The 14338-nt window shown below is 43.7% G+C and overlaps 1 protein-coding gene across 27 annotated transcripts in view; it reads right to left on the minus strand.

Moving 5' to 3' along the window:
• Positions 1-13627, minus strand: part of PPP6R3 (protein phosphatase 6 regulatory subunit 3) — a 64094-nt gene extending 50467 nt beyond the window's left edge. For 14 of the 27 annotated variants that reach the window (XM_068944603.1, XM_068944587.1, XM_068944584.1 and 11 more), the window contains exon 1: positions 13470-13627. The gene's annotated coding sequence lies outside the window, so the exon portion shown is untranslated. Of the gene's footprint in view, positions 1-8690; positions 8804-13469 lie in introns of all 27 variants that reach the window. The other 13 variants (XM_068944605.1, XM_068944602.1, XM_068944597.1 and 10 more) reach the window with 5 other exon arrangements.
• Between the last annotated feature and the right edge of the window lie 711 nt (positions 13628-14338).

Here is a 14338-nt window from a genome sequence, read left to right on the forward strand (position 1 = left end):
ACACCCTGACAACAGGGTACAATAACTGCAGGTTACTGAATAGTGCCGCTGTTACAGTATATCACCTCATGCATTCAGAACAATAACTTACGTAAATTATGTGTGACATAAAGTTGCTGTACAACATAACTTTACCATGCAAAAAACCACCTCACTGAACTCTCACAAACACCATCACGTAACGTTAATGCTCATCCCAAATTCAAGCGTTCATCGTATTGCCAAACGACTCCTTTCCAAAAGTGTGGTTTGTTTTGTAGCCCACATCCCAAATTTGGGAGAAGTCAGATCGACAAAACCACTAACTATTGTTCCTCTTCAGGAATAATAAAGGCGTCTGGACAACAATTAAAAATGGGGAGCATATGCCACTAAGTGGTTTAAATTTTATTTCCTATAACAGGTATATTGTGCCCAAAAGAAGCACAACTGTTTTTCTCTAATACTCTGCCTGAGAAAAGAGAAATATGAAAGTCGATTCCTCCCTTTTTCTACTGGCTTACTGCCTCACAACGATTCCCCAATGCATCTGCAATCCATCCATACTAAACTGTTAAATATTAATACTCCAGGCAGAGCAAGCGTGAAGTCATCACTTACAAGAGACTAAATAGACTCATCATTGCTCTTTACCTCTTCTCTCCAAACGTCTGAGTGACCAGTTCTGATGACCGCTGGGAAAAAGCTGCTAGACATTGTGCATAATTTTCAAAAGTACATTCCCCCCCCCCCCCCATAGTAGTTTTATTCATTTATTTTTAAGACAACCACCATCATCCTTTAGAACTGCTTAGCACAACTACGAACTATTCCCCCTCCCCTTGCAATTGTTATAATCTGGTCTCAAGTCTCAGAGGTGAGGCTGAAGCAGCCTAGCAAGTAAAACGAGGCATCTGTAAGCTGTGCTGCGCTCTGGGAACAGATTTCCTGTTGAACAGTTACGTTCAACACTACACCCACTAGCCCATCCTTCAGTTAATATCCAGCTTTTAACAGCAGCTAAGAGCAATCACAAAATACACAATGTATCACAGGTTGGGATGACGCCAAAAAAATAAAAAAATTAAAAAATCCATACCCACAGATCTATCCTCCTTGGAGAAACAGTCTTAGGACTTAATACAGAAGTTAATCAGGAACGCCTCTTGCCAAACAACTTGAATTTAAGCAACCCCTTGAAAAAGATGGCCCCCAAAGAAAACTAGCTTTAAAATATTTGCCTACCGCTGTGAATTTGGGACAGCGGAGGGGAAAAGACAAAGGGCAGAGGAATTAGTGTACCTGATGAAGTCCAGGAGAGAAACTTGTGAACTAGTGAAGTTTATTTTAAAAATCTGCGTAACTGAGGTGACTTTTAAACAGCATTTAAAGATGGCTCATTTATGCCGAGACATAAATTTCAAATAATTTAGGTTATCAGTTCCAAAGACTTGGCTGAGAGAGAGCGAGCGAGCAAGAGAGTGAAAGTGTGTGCTGCTGACATGTAACCACTCACACCTAGAAAGTATTGAAATTCAGGACAGTCTCTGCCAGCAGTTTTGTAGCAGGCTAAGCTGGCTACGCAAAGCGGCTCTGTGTTACCCCTTGCCGGCCATCCTGTCCCCTCCTCCCTGTTGGCTGACACTTGTCAGGCCTCTGCCAAGCTGTTTGAGTGAAAAACTGCTGTAAAGGGTGACAAATGGGGGGGGGGGGGGGGGGGAAGGAGGGAAGGAAAGGAAGAGCTTTTCTGCCAAGTTTGCACGCTGCCACAGCTCAAAGTCATCAAGTCTGCCAGTCACCAAGGCCAGCACAGCCAAGGAGGTGGGAACACTCTGCTGCGGACAAGACAGCTGGGTTTGTCTCTTCCTTCTCTGCCCCCAAGTTACATCAGGTCAGGCTGCTGCAGGGCTGTAACCTCAAACTTCACCTGGATCAGACAATAAATAAGAGCAAGAAGTATAAGGCTCAATTTGGACAGTTCACCACCAATTCTACCATTGTCCCACCCGCTTGACAACCCGAAAGCCTCAATGAGTCCTGATTCCTATATTTCTTCTTTGGAGATGTAAAAATCAGTGATGCTGACTACTTCAGCAGAAACCTTTTCCTTATTTGCTTAAACATTTATGAAAAAAATTTAACTCAGAGACAGCCTTAAGATTAGGCATGTGAATTTTAGCTGAGGGTTTCTCCCTCCCTTTTAAAGGATTTATTCCATTCTATTTCAGTCTGTGCTCTCAACAAGTGTGAGGGTGGTGCTTTTTCGTTTGTTTTTTTGTCAAGTCTAAGAAGCCAAGGCAGATCACACTGATATATTTGCCACTGCAGCTGCACTGGTGCTGGGCATGACCTGAAACATAGCTGTAATCTTCAGCATCTCACTGAATCTTTCCCACTACTCAGCGCTGACTGTCATTTCCCTTAATTAACCTGGGTACAACATGCTAACTGGCCACAGAACTTTTTGAACCCAAGTCCGTACTTGGCACGGCACACCGTAAGCATAAAAGCACATGCCTAACTGGCTGCACATTTCTAATACAGCATGCAGTGTATCACCCAAACCTACACACTCTCTCTGAACAACCATTACCTGTTCCGGTATAAACAGGATCGTCCTCCTTTTGCCTTGCCGATTAGACCTTGAAAGCTGGCCACAAATCAGGTTGACATGCATGAAAATACGCAACTAACAAAGACAGAAGAAAGCTGCTTACTTCAGCAGCTTGAACCAGTGAAGCAAAGTGCGTTCTTCTTGTACACCCAGTGCATTCAAGTCTGCTACAAGTTTCCATTCTATTGCAAAAGCCTGGTCTGTTAGAAGAGGACTTGGGGTTGCTTGCAGCTCAGGAGTGGAACTCAACTGCCACCAGGAGCTGGGAATGCTTTGCCTCCTGAAGTTCCCAAGAGCCATGGCAGCGGCCAGAATCAGAACGGACTCTCTTACAGTAAGACAGTCTCTTCCAAAAAAAAAAAAAAAAAAAAAAACCACCAAGCCCCAAATTGTGCGTCACTTGCTTCTTTCTTGCTTAACTCTTCATTTTCATTATTTAACCAGTGAGGTTTGGGTAACCTTTAAAGTCTGCAGGCAGCTGCACATTCTCAGGGTGGCAGGTGAGACTGCCCTTTAATTAGGATATCAAGTAGTGAGCAGTTACATACTGTATCTTTGATTCCTGTGCTACCATATCCTGGGAAGACCGGCAAAACTCAACAACCCCACTCTGCATGCAATACACCAACTAATAAACCCAGCACAACCATATCTGAAAACCCCAATGCTCTTCAGTGAGCCCAGTGTGCAGGTCCGACAGCACGAAAACAAAAGTTAAAGACACTCCTCTTTTAATCTTCAATTTAAGCAGATTAAAATATATGTCCTTGATTTTGACTTATTCTGCGGGAGCTTAATTACACTTGACTTTAGAAAAGCTCAGGCCCAGTCCACGCTCATTTCTACCATCTCTCAGTTCTCACGTTTACCCACACAATCCCTAGTATTGAAGTAGAAAAGTCATTCCAGTGTAGCTGTCAAGGAAGGGAAATGTATTCAGCTGTCTGTGCCGGTATAGTTTAAGGAAAGTGGTACTATTCTACCATATCTTCTTACCTAAAAGTTGATATGTGCATTCAGGAAAATGCTTTTGCGCCATCTGGAATCGTCCCTAGTTTTGTACTTACGTCCTGGCTAAATCTCTCCAGCCTTTAACTCCGAGTGCAAACTGTCCTTTCCCTCACAGGAGATGCTCAGGGTATCACTTTTCTTTTTTAAATACACCAGGGAAATAAACAACTGTCTTCTTCAACTCTTCAGAAACCTTAAAGAGTCTGAAAAGAAAGGTACTTCAAAAGCATATAAATGTTTAAGTACTGGATGCCAAATTAGTCAGGTTACCTTATCGCTCAAGGAGCGAGACAACTGAATAGAAGGTCAATACCCTCCACAAGCATTTCACCACCAACCTGAGTAATACAAAGCGCTAGCAAAGCATCCTCCCACCTCCAAGGTATTTCAGTGATGAGCATTTAACACTGCACGGTGAAGCTGCGAACAGACACATGACTAGCTTCACTTTCCTGAGAGAGACTCAGCTTACACAACTAAGAAAGGCTGCTTTGAATAGGAAGATTTCACAAAAGGGTCACTTGTGAAAGCCTAATGAACGACTACTATTTCAACTGGAGTATGAGCAAGAGTTCTAGAACAGAAATTAGAAAAATCAAAAGAACACAAAGTCACTGAGAAGGCATTCTGCAGGTAGAGTTTGAGGTGACCATTAACTTAATATTATCCTGCCCCCCGGCCATCCCCCTCTCAACAATTTACGTTTTGGATGCAAGCATTCTAGGAATCCGAGTTTTGCCAAGCTGTGCTTTGTTAAATACATTGCGACTACCACATGTTTTTCAGGCATAGATGCATCTGAGCTTCTGTCGAAAGGAAGCACGCTCCCCCCATGGAAAGCTCTTTGATTTTGCTGCACGATACCAGAAAAAGCCTTTTAGGGACTGTCTAACAGAATAAACTACCTTGTAACAACTGCAACACACACGCTCTATTCATTAAGAAAAAGCCAAAGTTTGATATGAAAACACAGACTTGCTATGGAAACACTCAGTGGTCTTCAAAATAATCTTTTAAAAGTTCTGCTCCAGTGAGGAAACACTGGAGCATCAGAAGACCGGTCCGTCCCCCCCCAATGCACCTTCCGTTAGAACTCTAGAAGAACTCACAGCTGCAACCGACAACCTACAGCGCAAGTCCACCTCAAAAACCTAGCCACATTTAAGGAAACTTCTTCTAAATGGATGTGACTTTCATATCCTACATCTGTACGCTGAAGTAATCAACTGAGAAATATTGTAAACGCACAAATAGAGCCCTGCAGACTGAGTCTGAAAACATTCAAGCAACATCCCACAGGTGGAGAAGCTCCTATAGGTTGAGAGACAGTACTTAGTACAAATCCAAAATTATTTTGCAATGGCCCTTACTGAAATACTTTTGGGCAGATGTATTTAAATTGGCTGGTTTTCCTCTCTTACTCTCTCCATGCTTCTCTTCCTCTCAAGACAGGGCTACCCCACAGTCACTGGCTACCAACACTTCCGGCATCCATTCCTACCTACAGCCTTTTCTCCAGCTCTACAGCCCCTGGCTACCAACTTGCCTTAACAGTTCCTTGCAGTGCAAGAAGAGGTCTCAGCTCTGCAAAGTGTTTCTTTATACTTTAAGAGTAGGAATTATTGAAGTAACATTGTCATTATTAACCCAAGTGCAAGACAATAGTTACCAACAACTGCATTGATGCTTCTCAGTCCTATGCCTGTTCAAGGCATTTGAAGAATAAAGTTTCCAGAAAAGCAAGCTGTTCAAAATGCGAGCTCAGAACTTAAAATGGTAAAGTATTTGTAACAGCATTGTGAAATAGGTCTAAAACACCAATACTCTGCTAAGCAGAGTCTTGGAAGTCAAAAATTTAAGAGGTGAGCTTAGATTACACTCTTAAGTAACATTTAGAGTTCCACACAGATTCTGGAAAGTCAGTCTTACCTACTACCATCCCATAAAGTTAAAGTCACTTGCGTGACAAGCAGCAAGGCAACTTTACTAAGAACTGTTAAAAGTTTAGAAGTTATCCTCTGAAATTAACTTAGTTTGAAACATCTGAAAGTCCTGAAAGAGAGCTTTACAGCTCTATAAGCATGAACAAAAAAATTCAAAAGAAATCTTATGATGGCTAGCTGCAATAAGACAACTTCATTGCTTTTCTCCTGCATCTTTCATTTCTTTGCTTTATTTTCAGTTGCCAGTTTGGTTTTCGCTTTGGAGGGAGGGAGGGATTCACTGGCTGCTGCAGGCAACTTGTCCATAGTAAGAACAGTAAAAAAAATTCTTAATAAAATCCAAATATGCTCAATAAAACACATCTGCCTTGATATTTACATTCGGCTGCTTAATAGTTCCAATATCAGTTTACCAATTCACATTCCTAGAGAAGATGTTAGTCTTTACAATCATAAGTACTAAACCTTTGCAAAAAAAAAACCACCCACCCACGAAAAAAATACAAAACACACCCACCCACCACCACAGATCCTGAGATAATCTGTAACTCTCCATCTCATGATAACATCCTCAGTACTGCAGTTACATGTTTTCTGGCTCTATTAATTTTATTCTTGGCTACACAGTGCTACAACTTCAACAGGAGGAGAAGCACAAGAAGTAATCCCATTGCACTCTAGTCTGCAGCCTTACGGTTAGCATGCTCTTCTGAAGAGCGGAAGACAAATTTAAGTATCCCCAAGTCTGAAGAAGGAGAGGCTTGGGTCCAGTGTATTTCAAAGAAAAGGCTATTTTGCAAGAATTTTAATATCACTGCTTTCTGTTGTGTCCTAAACAGGAGCCAGCTCCCTACACTTGAAAGAGATGTGAGACACCCGCAGGTGTTTCCCCATAATATAACAGTATCAAACACCCACTTGGATTTCAGATTTTGAATCCTTGTTTCACATAGGCACTCATACACACAACAGAGGCACTTTTTTTTTTTTAAATATGAACTGTCTGCCTTTGATATCCCATCCCTACAACTCCAGTCTGGGCAATTAAACTTCCTATTCATTAACTGGAGAGCTGGGAATTCAGCTGGACTTAAGAGTTGCATTTTGGAAGCAGAGCACCCAAGCTGCGTGTGGCTAGTACTCAGCTCAGCCACGTCAAAGTTACTTATTTGCAGATCCGAAAAAGAATTTCCAAGTACAGCAGAAGAGCATACTGGAACAGACAACCACAGGAAAAAGACAGTATTTGTGCCTGCCTATAACTGAAACTGTATAAAGCAGCAAGGCAACTGTGCCTGGCTCAACTACCAAGAAATAGAGGCCATCAAACATTTATATGGGTTGAGAACTTTAAATTCAGTCCCCAACCACATACTGCTGATGTTACAGCAAAATTTATACGCTTTTTTTATTATAAGTGACTCTAGAAGAGAGTCTTAGCCCTGCAAAGAATAAAGCCAAAGAAGTTACAGACATAACACAGCTTTCATAGTCTGATGACAAAATAAATTCCTTTTAAGTGAGGAAAGGCATCCCGTAACACCACTGGTAAAGAGACAGGAAGGACCTGGTGATGTCAAAGAGAATGGTAAATTTTTAACTAGCTCTAAGATGCTCATAAAAGCTAAACGCTGACTGCTACTATCAACTCACAGCAACGACAGTAATTATCTCTCTTACAACCAGTGCTTGTGCAACAAGCTGTGCAGTGATCTTGCACCATCTTTGTCAACTACTGCATTTCTGTTTGGTTTGCCTTCCAATAACCCCCTCTTTGAAAAGTTAAAGTGAAAACAGTACACTAATCACTAAAGTAAAGGCAACAAGCATCACAAGTCGCACCTAATTTTATGACCACTGACCATTAAGAAATGCAATCTTACATTACTAAGAGTTTTGTCTAGATGCAAAGCTCAGTGCATAACATCTTTTTGCTATTAAATGAAAGGTGGTGTGGAACTACAATAAAGAAGCTAGCTTCAGCAACACACGACAGAAGGATCCTTATTTGAAGGCCTGACACAGCCAAAAGCAAGGACTGACTACTTCATGGCCAGTTCAGTATAACACACGGAAAGACACACACACACACACACACAAGTTGACAGAAGTACTAAAAGCAATGGCAAACTCCTTCATAACAGCCAGAAAGGAGGATACAGAATGACAAACATGGAAGGCAGGAATACAACCATTGCGCTGTTATAATTTTCAGTCAGACTTTCATCTGGGATGCATGCTGGCCAATGTCAACACGAGAGGAAGCCGGTTTCCTGTAGAGGCTACTTACAGCATTAGCAGGAAACCCACCTACTCAAAAGCGCCTCCGTCTGTCCCTTCCACCACTGTCGCATTATTCTGCTAGTCTCTAAAGTTTCCATCCTTTTTCAAGAATTTCGGCAAAAGCAGCTAAGCTAGTCAAACTAATGCAACTTAGTACTTGTTATTTTCCTGAAGGCTTAACTTCCAAGGATACCTGGGTATCCAATAAGTCTGTCAAGGCAAAAATGGAAGAAATAATGTGAATTACTGTAGCTCAAACCAGTACTGAAGTTTCCAGCTGAGCATTTTAGATTTAAGACTGGTCAAAGTAGCACCCACTATGTAACAAGAATGGAATATCAAGAAAGCCCCAAGTCAGCTGTAAAGGTAAGGCTACAGTGCATTTCATAAAAAGAAGAGTCTTTTCACCAAGATCTTGCCTACGGTTTTGTGTCCTACGTCTCTTTTAGTAAAACTATCTTGGTTTCTATTATATAGATAGGGGGGAAAAAAGCAAACAAAGCATAAAGTATTGGATTTTTACAGTTTCTGTAAGAGAAACACTAAGCATATAAGCACCATGGTACAGAGATGCAAAAATTCACCCTGTGGAAAGAGAGGCTGCTATTCCTTTCATTATGCATCAGCACTGAAGTAATATTAATTTGCAGCAAGCCAAACTGTTAGAAATTTCTATTACTCCCTTGTTTTCTGCTCTAAGTCAACCACCGAAACTAGTTGCAGTGCCATAAAAAAGTAATTACATCTGCATTAACACAGCTTACAGCCACTGTATAAAGCATTACTTGAAAGCTTACAAATCACTTTTGATTTTTCAGTTACGACACTAGCTCTACAAATGACAATAGCGCATCACCCACCTGGGGAACTAGGGTCCTGTTCTTCACCCTTCTCGGGGAGCATCACGCACACTCGGAGAAAGCATCTTTCTATACAGTACAATTTTGGGGAATGAAATTCACTCCAAAAACCTCTGCAAGAAGTTAAAATTGCATAAGGAAACCTTATTTTATATATTAAGGTCTGATAAAAATCTACCTATGGTCACTGATGATGGGGTACAGTGCCATTACACAGACCACTGTCTAGCAAAGATAAGAGATGGCCAGCATTCACGCTATGTATGCGATGAGAATACCCTTAACAGGAATTGTTCTATTCAGGGCCACATCTAATAATCTTAGAAACAAACCACTAGCTTTTGCTGAAAAAAATAAAATGAGGAAATTTCCATCCTCAATCCCAACCGCACTTTGTTACCACAACGGGAATCACAAGTCCCTTTCACGAGCCTCACTCAAGACCTGCTTGGTCATCAGAACAAGTCTTTAAGAGCATTCTGCACGTTCAAAAGTATCTCTTAGCACAACCGACAAGAGCCTGCCAGTGGTTGTTCAGTGCTCATTTTCCAGAGGACCCAGCGGAGGCAGGAAGGAGGCCTTCAGGTCACATACTCCATCTCCTTGCTGATAAATAACTCAAACTGCCATGTAAAGGCTTGCAATCATCTCATCCAAAATGAAATAGGACTGTTTCCAGAACTTCCCCCAGGGAGACCAATCCTCAAAATCTCACTATCGGGCACTTTTCTGCTTTTGTGTATGTTTTTCTTTTACTCAGTTCTGCCTCTCTCCACATCAAATTTCAACATCACCCAAACGCTCATTTGCTCAGGTTCTTACCAATTTCACACCCAAACGCTCATTTGCTCAGGTTCTTACCAATTTCACAGGTGCTCTTTGCCATTTTGTCAACACACCTATATTAATCATACAATCTTTTACTCAGTCATTGCTTCTGACTTAACAATACATTTCAGGTACTAGTGAAGAATGTTGTCGGTCCAATTCTTTCAGTTTTATTTAGAAGCAGGGATAACATACACTGTCATCCCAGGAGAGCATATTACAGCTTCACAGCTCCATACAGTCACATATGTAGGTCTTTTTGGTCTTCTTTCCACTGCTGGCATGCAACACAGCGCACAGATTCTGTCACTGCGCACTCCGAGTTTCTGAAGTCCCAGGGAAGAGGAACAGATATGACTGTGAAACAGGATTAGAGGAGGACTACATAGAGTAACAACAAAAAATAAGACTAGTCAAAGGGTTAGACAGGAAACTCCACTCCAAACAACATACGCTGCTTCAGATATGCTTCTCCGAACTTCATGGATGCTACTGAATAAACAGAGCTCATGAATAGTCTTGTATTTCACGATAACAGAACTTTTCCAATTCTGTGCGGAGAGCTACTCCACAAACAAGCAAGCTGTTAACAGCTTATACCAAACATTATCCCCATTCTGTCAAATCATTCTGTCCTGTTGTCCGAAAAGTGTCCCAGACTAGCTACAGACATGCATATAACTTGCAAAAGTGAAATAACATTTTACTGGAATGGCTTAGTAGCATTTGGTTTCTACAACGGATGTTGGCACCTACACATACTGTAGGACACGTAAAGCTTTCAATTTATGTTTGTAATCTTCAGACATTTTGTGATGGATCTTTCAGGTTTGCCTCCCATCCTTAAAATATTAGGATAAAATATGATCACTAGATAGTTTCCCCAGCTCCTTTGCTTTCTTCCTTCCCTCAACAAAATCAGTTGAGATAAGCAAGATGTTATTTACTATCTATCCCTCCTTATTTTACTATTATGGAGGGTTTTGCCAAAAACAATGGCTCCACATCTCACTCTTAAGATATTCCAACTGGAGAAGGCTAGTCTTCTGGAATCTGAATGTGGAATCCACCTAAGAGAGCACTATTTCTAAACTCAACATGTGAAATAACATATAGTGCACATTAAGATTAATGGTCACAGATGAAGATGCCACTACAGTAGCAGGATGGCACGGCTGATGTGCTGAAGACATCCTACCTTACTACAGGAACGGATAACTATGCTCACACTAGTGCTTCTTCTACATAAGCATTTAAAAAAAAAAAAAAAGTGGTGGTTTCCCTCACAACTTCCAAAGGCAGCCAATGAACCCAAATTATATATGAGAAGTGAATAGAACAAGCCTCCTACCTACAAAGGTGTGCGGGTGGTATGCTGGAAAACAGAAGCCAGAAGATGTCATTTTTCAATACGCTGAGACAGACTGAACTTCTCAACTAACTGCAGAATTAAATAAATACTTGAAGACTTGTTAACACTTGGACAGAAGAGGATATCAGCAATAGAGAGAAAAGCAAGTGGACCAAACAGTTCTTCAAACGCATCTCCCTTCTTGCTAAGATTTTGGCCCCATACTGGTTCTTCTTTGGTTGTTCCTGAACCAGCTCCTTAAGAGTTTTACTGTACGTGCCTTTCAAACCTAATCTGAGTGGAGAAACAAAGCTGTTGAGCCTTAACAATAGATTTCACTCTCAAACCATCTGTTACTGTTAAAAAAAATTTATGTAATTTTTTCCCTTTGCTTTCATGCTAAATGCAGACTCCCTTCCATTTAAGTCGCTTGAATTTCATGCTCAGAGCATCATCTGATGGGCAAACAGGCCACAGAATCACTCTGTAAAGTGCAAGCAAAAAGGTTTCCAAAGGAAAAAGTAACAACCGCTCACTTCAGCGAGACAACAGAAGTGCAAAGAACAGTTTGCAGGCAACATTCTGAAAAAGGCACACAAAAGCTTTAATTTCTTTAATTCCATAATGGAATAATATTGGCCAGTTGAATTACGTTTAACGAGTCCTAAGACATTAGAGTCAAAGCAGCTTACACATAAACCTAACTTGCTTGCAAAGCAGCCATAACATACCACCCTACTTAAAAACATTAAGGTTAAATAGGCTGCTTTTCCTGAATTTCTAAGCTACAAGCTTCAGTTAAACTCAATATTTTCCTTCAGTTCACTGTAAATACACCTCTTCAGCAACTCTTCTGGCCAAAGTAAAAAATCACCTCATCTAGTAATCCAAAAATACTAGATTCAATACTACATATGCATGCTGCTTCACACAGAGAGAAAATAAAAGGAAATATTGCCTGCATTCCAGGAATATCATAGATGGAGGAAAGATACAACTTTAGTGCATTTAGACAAGTACACAGAACTATAAACTGTCAAGAAATTAAACACTGATCTTTCAACAGACAGACTGGCTACCAAATCAGTGTGGAGTCTCCTTAACAAGTTACATATTAAAACATAATTTTGTAGTGTTCTTTTAGATTTGCATAATAAAACTCCTCCAAGCTACAAACAGTCCATGCCTCACTAGTAAGAATATATAAGTAACACTGAACTAAGTAATCACACAGAAGTCTTATTGGAATATATGCTGCAGTTCAAATAACTGAACACTGATTCAAGACGACTGCCCATCTTTCGGTATTCCAGCAAAAACGCTCATAAGCATTCGTGCAGCTCGCAAGCAACTTTATAAGCTAGCTGAAAACTTTATACTAGTTTAACAGCAAATAAAAAAAAACCCCACACCATACTGCCAGAGTACATTCGTACTCCCTCCATTGAAGGGGATTTTAGGAAGTAAGTAATATCACCAGAGTAACACAACTTTTCATTTCACATCTCCCAAGGAACACTTCCTAAAGCTATCCACCCACTCGTAAGTTTTCTGCACTAATCCACTCAGAACACTTTTTTTAATATCAACACCCTTATTCATTAATATCAACACCCTACTGTTCTAACTTGAATAACATTTATCTCGACAGAGAAGACTCCGATTTTAGCCTCAGCTGCACTTATGCCCACGACATACAAGACTGTAACACTAACTCCCTCTTATGCCTTCAAAAGTTTTTAGCCACTAGAGTAAAACAAAAAACAAGCAAAAAACAACAACAAAACCCAAGACAACCGACAGATTCAAAGCTCGATTTTACCAGATGTACTTAAGAGCAGTTAAAGCTTACCAAAATACTGCCACGCTTTTAATAAATTCTAGGGTTTTTTTTTAAAAAAAGCCTTGATTAAAAAAAAAAAAAAACAGCCAGCAGTCTCCTCACAGGAGCACCGAGGCACTGATTTAAAAGAAGGAAACCGAATACAAAATCAGCTATCAGCAAGGCTTTTCTGTTTTATTAGCCGAGATAACAGCGAAGCCGGAATAAAGTTCTGCGAGTTACAACAACAGCACGAGTGACTGCTGGGGGAGGGGAGGGGAGGGGGGGAGAGGAGGCAGCTTCCCCGACTTCGGACAAAACACCTCACCCAGGGCTCCAGCTCCGCAGGGGGAAGCTTCCCCGAGGCGGCTGCCGGTTTGGAAGAGCGGGGAAAGGGGAAACAACGCGCCGCCGCCCGGCGGCCCCGGGGATGAAGCCCCACCGGGGAAAAGCGCCGAGGCGCTCGCTGAGGGAGGCGGCGGCGCGGCGAGCAGGCGGCGGGCGGGCAGAGCTCCCCCTCGGCGCGGCCCGGGCCCTCCCCGCCGCGCCCAGGCCCGTGGCGCAGCCCGACCCGGCCCTCCGGGCCCAGCAGCGGCCGCTGCGGTGGGGGGGGGGGTGGGGTGCCGCCGCGCAACGGGCCCCAACGGCCCCGCCAGGCCGCGGCCCGGAGCCCCCCACGCTGGGGCGGGGGAGAAGGAGGGAAGCAGACACTAGGCCCGCACCGCCGCCCTCAGCGAGGCGGCGGGAGGGCCGCGGCTCGCCCCCGCGCGGCTCGTACCTCGGCAAGCGCGTCCCCCCGCCACAGGCCCCGGGCTGCCTCCGCTCAGGCGGGAAAGCCACCGCTCGCCACCATTACCGACACTCCAAGATGGCGGACATTTCAGCTCCTGCGAGCCCTCCTCTCCCCCCGCCCCGGCTGCCAATCACACCGCTCCGGCACCGCCCCCGGCCTCGGCCCGCGCCTTCCTATTGGGCGCTACGCGGGGCTCGGCCTCTCACTGGCCTTTCTGCGCGTGTCAGTCACTCCGCAGCGACGCCGCGATGGGGCCAAAGGGGGACTGGGACGGGCTCTCGGCTTCCCGTCAAAGCCAGTCAAAGCATGGGGGCGGGTGCGGCTCCTTTCCCACCTTCACGCCCTAGCAACAGCGGAACGGCATTGTGACAGGCGTCTCCCTCGCCCAATCGCAAGAGCGAGTGCCTTTTAAAAATAAACCCCTTCCCCCCAATCCGGAGCTGAGGCGCTCAGGCCCGGCAGGAGGCCAATGAGACCGCACGGCGGGAGGGGTGGGTGCCGGGTGACGATCTCCCCGTGGCCGCGCCCCCCCCGCGCCTCACCATTGGCCGGCGCGCGGAGCCCCGCCCCCCCGGGGCGAGGCGCGGCGGCCAAACTGCCTGACAACAACGCGACGGTGGCGGCGCGCGCGCGCGTGTGTAGGGGGGCGGGGCGCAAACGTGAGGGCGCGCGCGGGGGCCGTCGCGGCGCGGGGAATTAGCTCAAATGGTAGAGCGCTCGCTTAGCATGCGAGAGGTAGCGGGATCGATGCCCGCATTCTCCAGCGGGTTTTTTCCTTTTTTTTTTCTTTTTTTCCTTCTTTCCTTCTCTTAAGAGGCCCCCGGGCCGCCTAAGTCGGCCTCGGAATTGGCGGC

This window comes from Struthio camelus, chromosome 5, assembly GCF_040807025.1.
Source record: "Struthio camelus isolate bStrCam1 chromosome 5, bStrCam1.hap1, whole genome shotgun sequence".
In the NCBI taxonomy this organism is placed as follows: domain Eukaryota; kingdom Metazoa; phylum Chordata; class Aves; order Struthioniformes; family Struthionidae; genus Struthio; species Struthio camelus.